This window comes from Lissotriton vulgaris, chromosome 1_1 (assembly GCF_964263255.1).
Source record: "Lissotriton vulgaris chromosome 1_1, aLisVul1.2, whole genome shotgun sequence".
Lineage (NCBI taxonomy): Eukaryota > Metazoa > Chordata > Amphibia > Caudata > Salamandridae > Lissotriton > Lissotriton vulgaris.
In genome coordinates, this window is record NC_141685.1 from 1,676,792,426 (window position 1) to 1,676,808,123 (window position 15,698).

The 15,698-nt window shown below is 46.3% G+C and overlaps 1 protein-coding gene across 1 annotated transcript in view; it reads left to right on the forward strand.

Moving 5' to 3' along the window:
- The window catches only part of CHCHD3 (coiled-coil-helix-coiled-coil-helix domain containing 3), a 1,074,460-nt gene that overhangs the window by 691,272 nt on the left and 367,490 nt on the right, over window positions 1-15,698 (forward strand). The window lies entirely within an intron of this gene.

The following is a 15,698-nucleotide window of genomic DNA, read 5'->3' on the forward strand; positions in this document are numbered from 1 at the left end:
CCACCCAACCAGCCAGAGTCTGCCCATAACACTGCTTCTGATCATGTCAGACTCCGGTCTGCAGTGCAAACCTAAGCATCTCGTGTTGAGATGCAAAGAGGACAGCCAACAGCGCCACGAGCCCCTGCTAATGGCAGACACATTCCAGCCACATAACCTCTTGCCCCATCTGCCCTATTACCTCTTTCCCACAGAAGACAATGCGCTGTTGATTTTAGGAAAATGCTTAAAATGCAGCCACGGAGGCCCTTGCGCTTACCCCAAAGCCGAGGCCTGCAGAGCTCTGTCTTTTTTATGGAAATGGTTTGTCACTTATGATAGTCATGAATTAATGCCGATATAAATGTATAAAATATGAAGCGTTATGAATGTTCGGACCTGGGAATCCTTTACAGCAAACTCAATTTCCATACTCTGGGCACTGCTTAAAAATACATAATGAATAATAATGCTTTGCCTGTGTTCACAAAAATATTCTATGCATTTATTATTTCTCCTGTTCTTCCGACACTGTCTCTCTTCGGAGCTGACTTATTTGCAAAGTGTCAAAATTGACAACTGGCACGTTAGTGAATGGCTTTTCAAGACACGGTGTGTGATGTTGTGTATCATATGCCTGCCTGCAGGCACATGGGTAATGAAGTATAGCACTTCTTGCTTCAAGAATAAAAAAGTACAGTTGATTTTATTTTACAACTTCTCCACAGTTTCGTTTACTATTTTGAACTTGCTCCAATCGAGGCATCAGTGCATTTTACTGAAGGAGAAGTAAATATGACCACGAAAGAACACATAAGCAACACCCCTTCTAGAAAAGTTTTGCGTAGATGCATCAGCACACCAGATTGTTTAAATATTTGGTAAAACGTAATTCCAGGTTCTGAATATCGCATATTGAGGGATAGGTTGCGGCAATGGAAGCAGACCCATTATATGCAGGAGTCTGACTAACTTCAAAGACACTAAGGTATATTACCCGCATATAAGAAAGTCCACAGTGTTTTAGCACCTAAAGGCCACTAGGGGCACTACACATGCAACCATAATCTCATAAGGAGTATATCATATTGTGGACGATTTATTTGTTGGTTATCAGAGAAGTGTGAGGTGCCTACATTGGCAAATGAGCTGTAAGATAATAGTAACTTTTTTACATTCAGCCAGACCCTGTCCTGGATCTTCAGGAAACTCATTAGAAGTAGCCTCTGGAAAAAAAATCAGTGGAAACAAACAAGACGAGGTCCGTCTCATTTCAGAATTGCCCCGGTTACTTACCGGTAATCTTCATTATTCCGAGTCCATGTCTTCCTCGCCACAGTAATATACATATGAGCCTCCGGCTCCACACAGAACTCCAAGTAAAAAAAAAGAGCAGCGCTCTAGTCTCCCCTCCCTCCTCCAATATGGCCCCAGAGGCTTCCACCAATCCCATAAAAGGACACATATCAAGCAACTCAGCCTGAAAACCAAGCCGCAGACATGAAGCCACCACCAGGGCCGGGAGGGAAGGGAAACTATACTGTGGCGAGGAAGACATGGACTCGGAGTAATGAAGATTACCGGTAAGTAACCGGGGCATTACCTCCTCGTCCTGTCTTCCTCGCCACAGTAATATACATATGAGCCGATACCAAAACAATCAGCTTCATGTAAGGAAAACAGACCACACCAACAGTGCAGCGAAACATATTTTAATATACAGAGGCACAACAACCCAAAAAATGGACAACCTCTTAAGGCACCCCAGCAGTCAAAACAGAAGAGGCAAACGAAACAGAACCCCCACCCCCAATCTGGAGGCGGTAATGGGACATGAAGGTATGCGGAGAAGACCACGTAGCAGCCCTGCAAACATCCTCCATAGACACCCCTTTGAAAGAAGCCCAGGATACAGCAACAGACCTGGTGGAACGACCCTGAACAGGAAGTGATGGAACCACAGATACCGAAGCATAGGCCAAAAGAATGGCTTCCTTAATCCACCGACTGATCGTGGACAGGGAGGGCTTCATACCCTGACGCGACAAACCATAATTAACAAACAAGCAGTCAACCTTACAAAAGGGAGAGGTGCGAGAAATGTAAATCAGTAAGGCACGCCGAACATCTAAGAGGTGCAAAAGGGACTCCTCAGCCGAGGAGGGATCAGGACACAGAACCGGAAGAACCACCTCGGCAGACCGGTGAAAAAAAGAATCCACTTTAGGAACAAAAGTGGGATTAGGGCGTAAGGCCACACGGTCCGCCAAAACCAACAAAAACGGGGCAGAACGAAGGAAAGCACCCAACTCTCCCACACGCCTGGCAGAGGCAATCGCCACCAGAAACACCACCTTGAGAGTCAAAAACTTCAGGTCCACAGACTCCAAAGGCTCGAACGGAGCCAACTGCAAGGAACGCAAAACTAAAGGAAGGTCCCAAGGAGGAGGACACATGATAGGACGTGGCCGCTGGAAAGAAAGAGACTTAAAAAGTCGAGCAACCAACGGAGAAATGGAAACCAAAGGCAGGACATGAAATGCCCGAATGGCGGCCCACTGAGCCCGAAGGGTCGAAATGGCCAAACCCAACACAAACCCATCGTTCAGAAAGTCCAGAATGCGAGCAGGATCCAAAGAATCCAACGTCAGCCCACGGTTAACACACCAAGAAGCAAAATGATCCCAATGCTTGGCGTAAGACTTAAGCGTAGAAGGCCTCCGTGACTGCTGAATGACACCAGCCACAGCCACCGAACAACCGCCACGTATCAGAGACTCCCTCTCAAGAGCCAGGCCCGCAGACCCAGGGAACGGAACACAGGCAGAGGAAGAAGAGGACCCATCAGAGGATACAGCACGAACGGCAAGGGCCACCCCGGAGACACAGCCAATTCCCTCAGAAGGGGAAACCAAGGGCGACGCTTCCAACAAGGTGCAATCAGAAGCACTAACGACCCCTCCCTCTTGATCTTCTGTAGCACAGCCGGAAGCAGGGGAACAGGGGGAAATGCATACAGCAGACCCTCCGGCCAAGGGAACGAAAGGGCGTCCACCCTCCAGGCGTCCCGGCAAGGCATAATCGTGCAAAAACAACGGGTCTGGGCATTGTCCTGGGAGGCAAACAGGTCCACAATCGGACAACCAAACATCATCCGCAACCTCCTGAACATCCACCTCGTGAGAGACAAGGATCCCATGGAAGGAAACACCCGGCTCAGACAATCCGCCACAGTGTTCTCCGCACCAGGTAGGTAGATGGCAGACAGGGACATCAGATGCACCTCCGCCCAAGAACCAATCCGACGCGCCAGGCAACTGAGGGAGCGAACCCTGCACCCCCCTTGATGGTTCACATAAGACATCACAACCTGATTGTCCGTCCGGATCTGCACGTGGTGACCCCGAACAAGAGCTGAGAATTCCAATAGACCCAGAAGGACGGCCTTCAGTTCCTTGTAGTTGGAGGAACATGACAAAACCGACAGAGGCCAAATCCCTTGAGCCGCCGAAACCCCCAGAGTAGCACCCCATCCCAGCAGGCTGGCATCGGTAGTGACCACGCGGGTGGGAACAATCAGAAAAGGGCGGCCCCTGGACAGATGACCCTCGTCCAACCACCAACCCAGGACCACCCGAACCTCCTCCGACATAGGAACCAGAACATCCATATCGAGGGAACAGGGGTCCCAATGCGATAAAATGTGGGACACCACCGGGTACATATGAAGGCGAGCCCACGGCACCGTCAACAAGGAAGCCGACATCAGACCCTGAACTCGCAACCACAGGCTCACAGGATGAGAAACCCCCACCAACAGGGAGCGAACAGCAGACATCAGGGACAAAACACGGGGAGGGGGCAGGAACACCATCCCCAACTGAGTCTTGAACAGAGCCCCAATGAAAGTCAATTCTTGAGCAGGAACCAGGGAGGACTTCGGCACATTCACGAGGAACCCATGATGCGTCAGGACATGGCACACCTTCTGGACATGCAACTCCGCCTTAGGAAGAGAAGAAGCAGAAATTAGAATGTCGTCCAGATAAGGAAAAACACTAACTCCCTCTCCATGTAAATGTCCAATAAGAGGAGCCAGAATCTTAGTAAAGATCCGGGGAGCAAAGCAGAGTCCAAAAGGCAATACCTGGAATTGGTAATGACGACCCTGCACACAAAACCGGAAAAACTTCTGAAATTCCGGATGAAGAGGAACATGAAGGTAAGCATCCCTGAGGTCGATCGATGCAAGGAAATCCCCCTGAGAGATCAGAGGAAGGATCAAAGGCAGGGAAACCATCTTGAACCGTTGGTGAGGGACGAAAGTATTCACCCATTTCAGGTCCATCACTGGCCGAAGATCCCCTGTGCGCTTGGACACCAGAAAAAGTATGGAATACACCCCCTTCCCCACTTGATCGCAGGGCACAGGAATCACCACCTTTTTGACCACCATGGAAGCGATGCCTTCCAAAAGCGCCAACCTTTTCACAGGATCTCTGGGACAAGGAGTGGCCTTGAAACAGTCTGGGGGCGTCTGGGCAAATCCAATGCGCAAACCCTCCGAAATCACGCGAAGCACCCATTGGTCTGACACAGTCTCGCGCCAAGAGTCCATGAAGCAAGAAAGTCGACCCCCAACCGGACCGACACCAGGAGCGATCCAGTCAGGATTTGGAAGCAGGAGCGGATGAGGCAGAAGCGCCGGAGAACCGGGACTTATCAAAGGAGGGAGCACCCCGGCCACGCCCCCGTCCACGAAATGGCTGACCAGCCCGACCCCTCTTCGAGGTACCAAAAGACCGCTGGGAACCAAAAGCACGGAATCTGCCAGGACGGTCAGGAGCAAGCAGTTTACGGTCCTCCGCCGTCTTCTTCACTATGTCGTCAAGAGACGAACCAAAAAGTTTAACCCCAGAAAAAGGGATTTTCATAAGCAAGTTTTTCTGTGCAGCATCAGCTTTCCAGGAACGGAGCCACAACTGACGCCTCGCAGCCACAGAGGATCCGGCCGCAGAAGCAGCAGCCCCCAGCGAATCAAAGGAGACATCCGACAGCAGACGGACCTGCTGCTCCATCATCGCCAGGGTAGAAGAAACATCCTCCCCTTGGTCCAACAACTCCGACAGAGACTGAAAATCCTTGAGCAAGGACTGGATAGTGTAAGATGAATAGGCCGCAGCCCTGATAGAAAAATTTGCAGCCGCAAAAGTGCGTTTCACAGCACCATCCACCTTACGGTCAACCGGGTCCGCAGGAGAAGAGTCCTCCGATACAACGGACCCATGTGAAGACATGCTCGCCAACAAAGAGTCAACCTTCACGGAGGCAGGGTATTTCACCGCAAAATCCTGAAGAGGGTACCTCCTACTCAAGAAACGAGGAAAGGAACCTTTGTCCACTTCCTTCCATTCATTCTCCAGGACCTTCAAGACAGAGGAATGGAGAGGCAAAGAATCAGGCTCGGGACGACGATATTGCGAGAACAGATCGTCTTCCAGAGGCACCACAGAAGCAGGGAACACCAAGTTTTTGCGAATGTGTCCCAGTACCTCCTTCAGGTCGGCACCTTGAACAAAGCGACCCCTGACATCAACCTCCTCCTCAATATCTGAATCAGCATCAGCAGTAGCGCCATCCACCCTCGCCTTTTTAGGAGGAGGGACAGGAACATGACCCTGCAAAGCAGCAGAAACAGCAGTATTAATCATCTGCTGCAAAATTTCCATCGAGGGAACATGCACCCCCGAACCGGAAGCCACGTCCAAGGGATCAGGAACACCCAGACCAGAGGAAACATCCATGACAGCCAGCCGTGTAAGAAACACAAACACAGGCAAAACGCAGAACAGCCTGGTAAAATAGGACCCGAGGTTGCTAAGCAACCAACAAATCCCACCCCGAACCCATTCGAAGGCTAGAAATGTAACTGGAAGAGCCGCGCGCACCCATAAGTAAACAACGATGTAACGACCGCAGCGCGCCAACCCCTTAATGCGTCTCCAGCGGCGCCGAGACCCGAAGATGCAGGAAAAACCATGCCGGGGAGGTAGAAGGTAAGGGGAACAGAAAGGAAGCCTCCGGCTCCCAGAGAACCCGCACCCGGCCGCGCAACGTCCGCTCAGCAGGACGCGCGGTCGGGAAAGGCAGAACACACAGTGCGAGACGCGGGGTGCCGGAGCCCGGCGGCGGCGTCACAAAATGGCAAACCGGACACCAGTCGGCCCGTCCGAAGTTAAAACCGCCGTAAACCGCAAGGCCACGCAAGTCCGCTAAAGCAGGACACGAGGCACCAAGGCAATAGAAGGGGGAGACAAAACCTTAATGAAATAGAAAAACATGTCACGCCCACAATAAAAACGAAATAAGAAGGCAGCACATAGTACAAAAAACTAACGTCCCCCAACTAGATACCATAGGACGCAGGGAACCGCTAAAGCAGGAACCCAGCTCCACTCACCTGACCAGCAGGGAAGTCAAAGCACTCGGAGAAGTGCAGAAAAAAAGAACAGGCTGAGTTGCTTGATATGTGTCCTTTTATGGGATTGGTGGAAGCCTCTGGGGCCATATTGGAGGAGGGAGGGGAGACTAGAGCGCTGCTCTTTTATTTTACTTGGAGTTCTATGTGGAGCCGGAGGCTCATATGTATATTACTGTGGCGAGGAAGACAGGACGAGGAGGTAATGCAACAGCTTGGCAGTAAATTTGCGATCATAGAAACACTTTTAAACTACAGCTTTGGCTTGTGCTTGTAGATTGAGGGTGGTGTGGAACATAGTTCATGGATGGCTTGGATACTGTGAGCACTGGAAGAGCCAAGTCCCGTTAATAAGAAGCTGACCTAGTTCACCTCATGACAACTATCTGAAGGAAGAGTTTTCACCCGATCAAATTAGTTGAAAAAATATCCTTCTTTTATTTCTGAGATCCTGACTTCGGACCACACGTGTACTCAATCTGTACAAATCGGGGGCAACTATACCCCTTAAAAGTAATATCACGTACAATTCACAAGAGTGGTGCTTTTTATCAAAAGCTTTGAAGAAGTCCTGTTGGGAGGAAACGTGCCGCGTCGGCTATGAATTTTGTATTGTGTTTTTAAAAGTGAACGAAGTCTGATGAAGAAATACCATATAAAACAATAAAAGAAGGATATTTTTTCAAATAATTTGAAGAACTCACTCTATTCTTTGGTAGATTTTTGCTTGTGTGTCAACTATTAATCGGAACATTGTATTGCACTTTCTGCCATTTTACATTTAGATTTTTAGGTGTGTGCTGAGCCATCCTGTGCCATGTGTTTTTGGTGTTCCAAAATTGAGGGAACTAGGAAGGTCAAGTTCGCAGCTCTTTGCACTACCATTTTTTGCCCAAACCTTTGAATACAATACTTACTGGTGCAGGCCTTCAGTGCCCTGACCACCTATCTCATGCTTTACAGAATTGTTTTCCTGTAACATCTGAAAATCCATGCAGACATTGCACTAAGTTGACGTTTGACTGTTGAACACATCTCCAATCCAGTTCCTTTATCGCATTTGGAAAGCTTTTAAGCTCCTTCTAAGCTTAATTTTATCTCCAGATATTTCTTGTTGTGCCACGTAGAGGTGGGCTGGTAAATTCCCTCCTTCTATCAAATATATAGTTTCAGTTTATTGTAAATTGTAATTGTATTTATGCACTCTAAAGAGAAACTTAGATGTAGGACAAGCCATTTTTTATATGTTGTGGTCTTATAGGACATATATCAACGGTGCAACCAGCAAATCTCCTTATTCACTGCTGAGGTGTAGGACACATAGGTCCAAGTTTGTACTAAAGTGATTACATAAAGATAGTCACTTAAATAAACTTGGAGTGGAGAGAGAAAATGAATAGATTGAGGAAGGAGATTTAGTGAAGCTCCCTTCTGGAAGTACAGGCACTAGTTAGTCAAAATTTAAAGGGCCACGTAAAGTGAGGACAGTGTGAAGTGTGTTGAGTTGGAAGACGGGAAGAAATAGAACAGGAGAAGAGTAGTGCTGTCCCAAATCGGGCCAAAGGCAAGCCCGTCTGCACCTGTCCGTGCCTAGACGTCACCAGAAGTCAGGACCCCTGGTTCTCCAAGGGTAAGTGATATCAAACCCCACCATTACTATTATTCCTTAGGCAACCCTTCATAATCTGAGGGTGCTGAAAAATGATTGTGCCTCACACCAAATCTATGCCTTAACAATTACCCTCCTTATCTAGAGGGTCCGGTAGCCTGTCTCAACTGCTATTTTCAAAATAACAATAAACTTAAGAACTACACAGGGACTGACTCCAGCCCCACACGTTTCAGGAATGACCTAAAATGCTTTCCCTGTAATGTAAGATCCCTAACCAAACATGCAAATGAGTTATGGGATCTAATCACCTCTCAGTTCCCAAATGGTTGTTTCCTGACGGAAACGTGGTTGAATCTGTCCAACCTTCCAGCCGTAGCGCTAGCCATTCCTGATAACTACAAGCTGATTAAACTGAACAGAGGACCAACACTAGACAGAGGCATTGTGCCATAGCCTTCAAAAATACATTTAATGTAACATGGATTATGACTACCACCTCTGATTCCTTAGATAAAATAAATCTCTCCGCTACCATTGCCTGGAACGGAGCACAGATCTATCGCCCCCCCCCCCCCCCCCCCCCCCCCCCCCTTCCAGGATCCTGTGCTCACCACACACTGGATTCAGGCTAGCCTGGCTGATGAAGGGATATGTCCTGAAACCGGTCCCAGGATGTTTGTTTCCGTTCCAGGGAGGACCTTGCTTGGCCGTTCGGGCTGGACTGTTCCCACAAGGAACAGGGTCAAGACTGATTTGCATATCGGCTGGATCCAAACTGGGGCGGTGTGGTGAGCAAAATATTGATGGATTAAACCCAGATCCATGTGACTGGGGGTGAATGTTTGCATTGTTCAGCATTAAGTGGGAAGGTTATGCCCAGACATTGCTCCCTTGCTCATTACACCACTAGATTCAATTCAATTCAAAAGACTTTATTCGGTTATATTTCATAAATAACTATAAAAGTACATCAAATCACATCAAATATTACATCGTCATAATTAATATTATATAGTCAATAAACACAGTATTTAACATGGGCCAGAATTTAAAATAATGGATTTCATATAATCAATGTCTTACGTAGATAAAAAATACTTTTAAGAAATGCCGAGACGGATGCCACTGAGAAAATATCATCCAAAAATGGTATAGCTAAAAAAGCTGGCGGCACTGTCTCATGTTCATACATTTTAAGATGGGCATAATCCATCTTTTCCTAGCTGTAACATAATATCTACAAAAAAATAAAATATGGATATCCGATTGAGTGGAGACGTTGTCACACGGACATTTACAAATTTCCTTTGACCTATCGTTTATAACAGGAAAGCTCAGCAGTCTAAACAGTATCCCAAATCTAAATCTAGTCAGCAAGAACCTTTCTTGGTCTTTCATTTGGAGGTTTAGGTAAGGCTGAATAACCCTTGGTTTTATTATCATTTGATGGGCAATTACTGTCTTTTTTAGCAGTTCTGTTTGTTCTCTTTGGTACTCTAGGAAATTTAGACTTAGCTGTTTCAGTGCTTTCCTAGTGATGTTAAACATTGACATAGGGTCTATGTAAAATTCCGGATGGTTGATATTATCACAGAATGCCTTAATATAGCACAGCCATTGTATCCTATTCCCACCATCTAATTTCAGTGCACCCCCCGAAATGAGGCGATTTAGGTGGCATTTTTCTGTAGTCCATACCCGATGCCATAGAAGGATCGGTTGCACCTTAATTAAGTCTTCCAGATAAGTAATACCCAATTCGGTGTGACAATTATAATTGGACGTGCTCTCTGGGACAGCTAGAAGATATCGCAATAACCCATTTTCAGTGACTTGTAACCTACTGACATTTGAATCACCCCAGATTCCTGCCCCATATAATGCCACCGTAACACAACTAGCTTTATATATACATAAGAGCTCTTTAACAGGCTTTTTTCCCATCTTTTTGCTGAACGATTTAAGGGCCATTATAGATTTAGAAAATAATAAATCCCTAGCTTTGATCGCACAGCTCCACTTACCAGTGCAATCAAACAGAATCCCCAAATATGGGAATGTTGGAGTATGGTCTAAAGGAATCGATCCTATGTACATAGTTTTTTTCTTTTGTTTCGCGTTACCGCCACAGTTCATAGAGAAAGTTTTGGTGCAGTTTACCTGTAGTTCTAACTTGGTCATAAAGAAGCTAAAAGTGGTAATCAGAGTCTGCATGGCTATTGGGGTTCTTCTCATGAGGACAGCGTTGTCTGCATAAATAAGAGCAGGTATACGACGGGCTGAAACTATTGGCATATCAGTGCAGTCCTGTAATAGTTTCCGCCAAGTTGTTTATACCACTAGATTCAAGCTAGCCTGGCTAAGAAAGGGTGATGCCCTGAAACCGATCACAGGAAGCTTGTTTCCGGTCCAGGGAGGACCTGGCTTGGCAGTTCGGGTTGGACTGTTTCCACAAGGAAAAGGGTCAAGACTGATTTGCATATGGCTGGATCCAAACTGGGGTAGTGTGGTGAGCAAAATAATGGTGGATTAAACCCAGATCCTTGTGACTGTTTGCATTGTCCAGCATTCTGTCCATCAATTGTTTCTTTTGCAATTTTTTGATGTGAACTGATAGCGGCAAAAAAGAGTTTCACCTTGGGTATGCTAGCCATCTGTGATTGAATGAACAGGAACTATCTCCTACTCAATGCAGATAAGACGGAGATCATGCTGTTTGGGAAAGCTGCCTCTATTTGGATAGACAATTTGTGGTCGCACCAATTGGGCTCCATTCAGGTACCCAAACAAGCAGTAAAGAATCTTGGCTTGAAAATAGACCAAGCACTAACAATGAAAGAACACCTCTTGGCCATCTCTGGAGTATGTTACCATATTATGCGCCTTCTGTGCAGAATTTTCCACTACCTTTCAACCTCTGCCTGTAAGACTCTTGTCCAAGCCTTAGTAATAAGCAGGTTGGACTATGGCAAAGTCCTCCTAGCGGATGTCAACGAGACCCTAGTTGCCGAACTCCAGGTGGTTCAGAATACTGCAGCCAGACTTGTTCTCTATGGCCCATCAGGCGGGGCCTCGGCTCCTTTGCTGAGGGAACGGCACTGGCTTCCAGTGAAGAAAAGGTCCCGTTTTAAGATCTGCCTCACCTATAATGACCTTAAAAGGAAAGGCCCGTTCTACCTGCAACCAAAAATCAAAACCTACACTCCAGGCCGTTGCCTAAGATCTTGTGATAAAGCCTTATTATGCGTTCCTCACATTCACCTTACTCACAGCAGAGGAAAGGCTTTTTCCTATCTTGCTCCCTACCACTGGAACAAGCTTCCACTCCATGTCTGAACTACTACAGATGTAGGAAACTTCTCAAATCCCGCCTATTCTGATGTCCTCTCTTTCTCTCCCATCCCTGTATCCACAACAGCGCCGAAATGCCCCCGGGTGAGTTGTGCGCTATATCAAATATAAATAACATAACATAACAAGAATAAAAGACTGCGCTAGAGTAGAGGGGGTGGAAGGAAGATGCAAAAGGGGTTGCAGGGGTGTGATGATGATAGCTAGTGACTGTAAGGTGCGTACTGTTGGGTCTGACTTGATTTTTGTTGATGGTTTGAGTCATGGAGATAGAGAAATTGACAGAAGGCATTTGCAAAATGTGGGTGCGACTCCCATACGTGGGAGGAGAGTGAGAAAGGGCACTGGTTAGATTACAGGATTGTGTAATGAGTGATGAGAGCACTGGTTTGATTACAGGATTATGTGTGGTGATTCTTCTCTGTCTAATGTGAATTATTCATCCTTCAGAGGGAGACATTCTTTGTCTCTAATCATTCCTCTTGATATGGTATTTGAACTTGTATATATGTTCTAGAGTTGTACGAAATGTTAATTTTTGTTGTCAACTTTGTTGTTGTTTTTCACATGTTTAATTTTGTTTAAATTGTATAAGGAGAAGGGATGTGTAGTAGTCCTGGTGGTGAAAGCTGCCCTGCATTCTATCCTGCTGCTGCTCAGGTTATTGTTGAAGGTTCTGTTTGGGGGTGTTCTATCCGATGTCGTTGGATCCTGGCCAACGAAGGAAGTACCACGTAAAGAGTGGTATTCAGAATAAACCCTCTGTATAAGGAAGAAGGGCATTTGTCGTTACTACACTATTTCATTTATTTCTATTGGTGACCAAGTATAAGGTGACACAACCAACAAGACCGCAGATCCAGCTGGTAAGACTGGCTGCTGTTTGATGTTGACAGTTGTGGGATAATGCAGACATTCATAGTGTGTGTTGTTGTGCAACATTGGCAGCTGCTGTGGATACCTATGATTTTGGCTGAAGTCCCTTTTAATTTGACTGTATAAACTGAGTTTTTGACCCCCCCTGAGAGAGCCATTGTGTGTTGGAGTGTCGCTGCAGGCCGGGGCGCGCCACCGCAGCGCCATGAGCAGGTTAAAGTCTTCACTCAAGAGGACACGATGTTTCACAAGTGACAGGCTTCATCTGGCTGTGAATATGTATAATAATTTCACACTATAAGCAGCAGATTGAGCTGACATTAATCTACTGCGCTATCTTCGTTCATTATCAATGTCCGAGCTTTTTTTTCGCTTTTCCTCGCCTAGCCAAGGCGCAAAAATATAAAGCGTCTAATTGAAAAAAGGCAAATTAATCAAAAAGTCAGTTAATCATACAGATGAGCCCTGACACTTCGGGATGAACCAAGTAGAATTGGCACCTAGCAGCACATAAGATATTCCGCACTGCTTATTTCATTCAGCAGTGATGAGGACCGTTAATGGCTTGTCTTCTTTGAAGACAGGGCTGCAGATGTTTGCTTGTATTGACAGTTCATTATAAACATGCTCTGCCTGCAACTGTTTGTCTGGGCCTTGCTTTGCTTTTTCTCCCTCTTCCCAATGCTCCCAGCTACCTCTGCAACATGTTTCCAGTCCTTTGACCTTCTGAATTGCATCAAAAGGCTAAGTTTCCATCTCCAGAACCACTGATATCAACTTCCCTCCTAAGTATCCAGACACACACTGACGATTCCTCTGGAATACAGGACCCTCTCACCTAACCTAACAGCGTTTAAACCACGGCTTATCACGTACTCTTCAGCAGAGCATTCCTAATAGTAAAACTCAGGAGGGTTAAGGCAAGCTCGGCAGATGAAGAAGCTTTGAAGCATGTTGACCTTTACTTATCTGCTGCCTAGTACATCACACCACCAGGACTTCTGGAGGGAATAGAGCACTCGACATGATACCTAGACGTGTAACCCTGCCCTTCCCCCTGAGTGCTGTGCAAAGGAAAGTCTACACCTCAGTTGTGTGTCTCCTCACGTGCTTTTATGCTTATGGAGGTGGGGGAAATGGACTGCAACAGATAGTAACGTAGATGACAATACAATACAACTAAATACATCCAGGAAATTAGGTACATCATATTTTTCTGACTGGTACCTTGTTTCGTAGGTTGGATACTTTCACACCTCTGACTTGTACAATTTAACTGCCGGACAATCCTGTGTTTTTGGATGAAAACAGGATATTTTGTTCAGGCTCATTTTAAAGGGACTTTCACTATGTGTAGGCCACCAAAAGTCTTTCCCTAATAGTAGCATGGGCAGTGGCGGCTGGTAGGGAACAGTGGTGTGGGTCAGATGGAGAGGGGGTTGGGGGAAAAAAGTAAAGAAGGAAAAGCAAACTTACCTGGAGGTCGCCGTCGCAGCTGCCGCTCTTCACCCAGCAGGAAACACCCAGCCTCCCAGAATCCCCCGACAAATCATAACGCTGCCCTAAGCATTGAGGGAATTGTTTTTCCATTAAAGCTGTATAATACAGTCTGTGGAGAGCATGCAAAATGTGCATGACGGTTTGGCCGGCCAAAGCGTCATGCGCACTTTGGGTGCAGCCACCACTCCTCCTCCGGTCTCAAAGTCGGGGAAGGCGGGGCCCCGCCATTTCAACGAGGCTGCACTGCAGTGCAACTGGAATTGTTAAAATAAAATTATGATAATTGACGTCCCATTATTATCATTTTATTTTTACTTTGCACTGATTTAAAGCAGTGGGGCAACGCTCCTCTCTTAGCGGAGGCGCCACCCCTGAGCATGAGGGATGTTGGAAAGGATATTTGTGGTGACAGGATATGCTTGTACACACTCATAAGTGTAGATTGCGGCCAGTGTGAAGTTATTTTAGTTTTCCAGTAACATGAATATTTTACACTTGCTATTGAGGTATATTCTGACATTTATGAGAGAATCCCGAATCCTGGTGTGTACATTTCAGTTATCCTCTTTAAAAAAAAAAATAAGGCACCAAGGTTTTTAGTCTTAGAATTGAATGAAATAAGTCAACTGTTTGGCACAGCGTTTTTAATTTTAGTCTGTCTCACAAGTTCTTAATTTGAGCCGGTGGTTTTTTAGTGCTCGACACCGCCACTTAAGTGTCAACACCGGCACCTATGACAGTCTACCACATGGTTGTGTTTGTGTAATTTAGAAAAGAGCAGAGCAACAGTTGTTTATTAAATAGATGTACATTATAAATTACTAATTCCTGCTGCCCAAGCCAATCTTATAGCTTTGGGGGCTTGGAATAGTCTGAATCGTCACACTTGAAGAGTGTGATGGTTAGTAGTTTTGTTGGCACTGGCATTGGCAGCACTGACGGGGCAATGGGGTGGTGCAAGCTGCCGTGGCCTTCTGAGGAGGACCCTGGTACTTATCTGTTTACAAATTAAGCACTGAGTTTGGCAGTCTAGGCCAGGCTTGTCTGTTGTAATACATCAGTGCATCACTACAGCTTAGCAGTGTAGCCAGTGCTTTAAATGTGCCAGTACTCCCCTGTACTGAGTACCAGCACTTTTTAATTTTCTTCTCTAAAAATAACCAGATCTTCTCCTCCGACAACTCATAGGGGCCGAGCATCAACGCATATGCTGTTCTGACCAACAGCGGGTATGCAAACCATTGCGGTGGGTACCATCATGACACTTTACTATACACTTTCCCCCACCCCAGGAACCACGCGTCTTATGATTGGCTAATTGCAGCACGTTTCAGATAACCGGAGAGCAGTATAAATATCTAGCTAATTGTATGATTGTTTCAGCGCCTGCTTCATAAATCTTGGTCTTGCATTGCCAACCTAACTGCTTTTCCGAGCACTTTCAATTGGCTGGTTTGGTTCAACCGGGTCGGGCCAGGATGTTTTGTTGAGTCTGGATCTGCTGTTTGGTAACAGACTGAGCTTGTATCCTCGTTCCCTCCAGCACGGCCTGGGACAGCTTAACCAGGTTCACGTTAGCTGGCTGAAGAACCTCGGTCCGGTCCCGATTACAACACAGCTCTAGGACTCTGTCAACCCCAGGAAGATACAGAAAGATGAAGCGGCACACTTACTAAATTGCAGGCACGGACAGACTCTAATTCTGTCAACAAGAACAATTGTAGCTAACCCTGTAGATGTGTATTTGTGTGCAAAAAACAGAGCATGTGTAAGAGATTATGTGAGGCAATGTTTTTGCAAACGAAGTAGGATCCTTGTAGGTAATTAGTCCAGATGCCAGTAGTGTGGATTATGTAGTTCATTAGGTTACAGGTAAGATGGTAAAGACGCCACCGGGAGCAG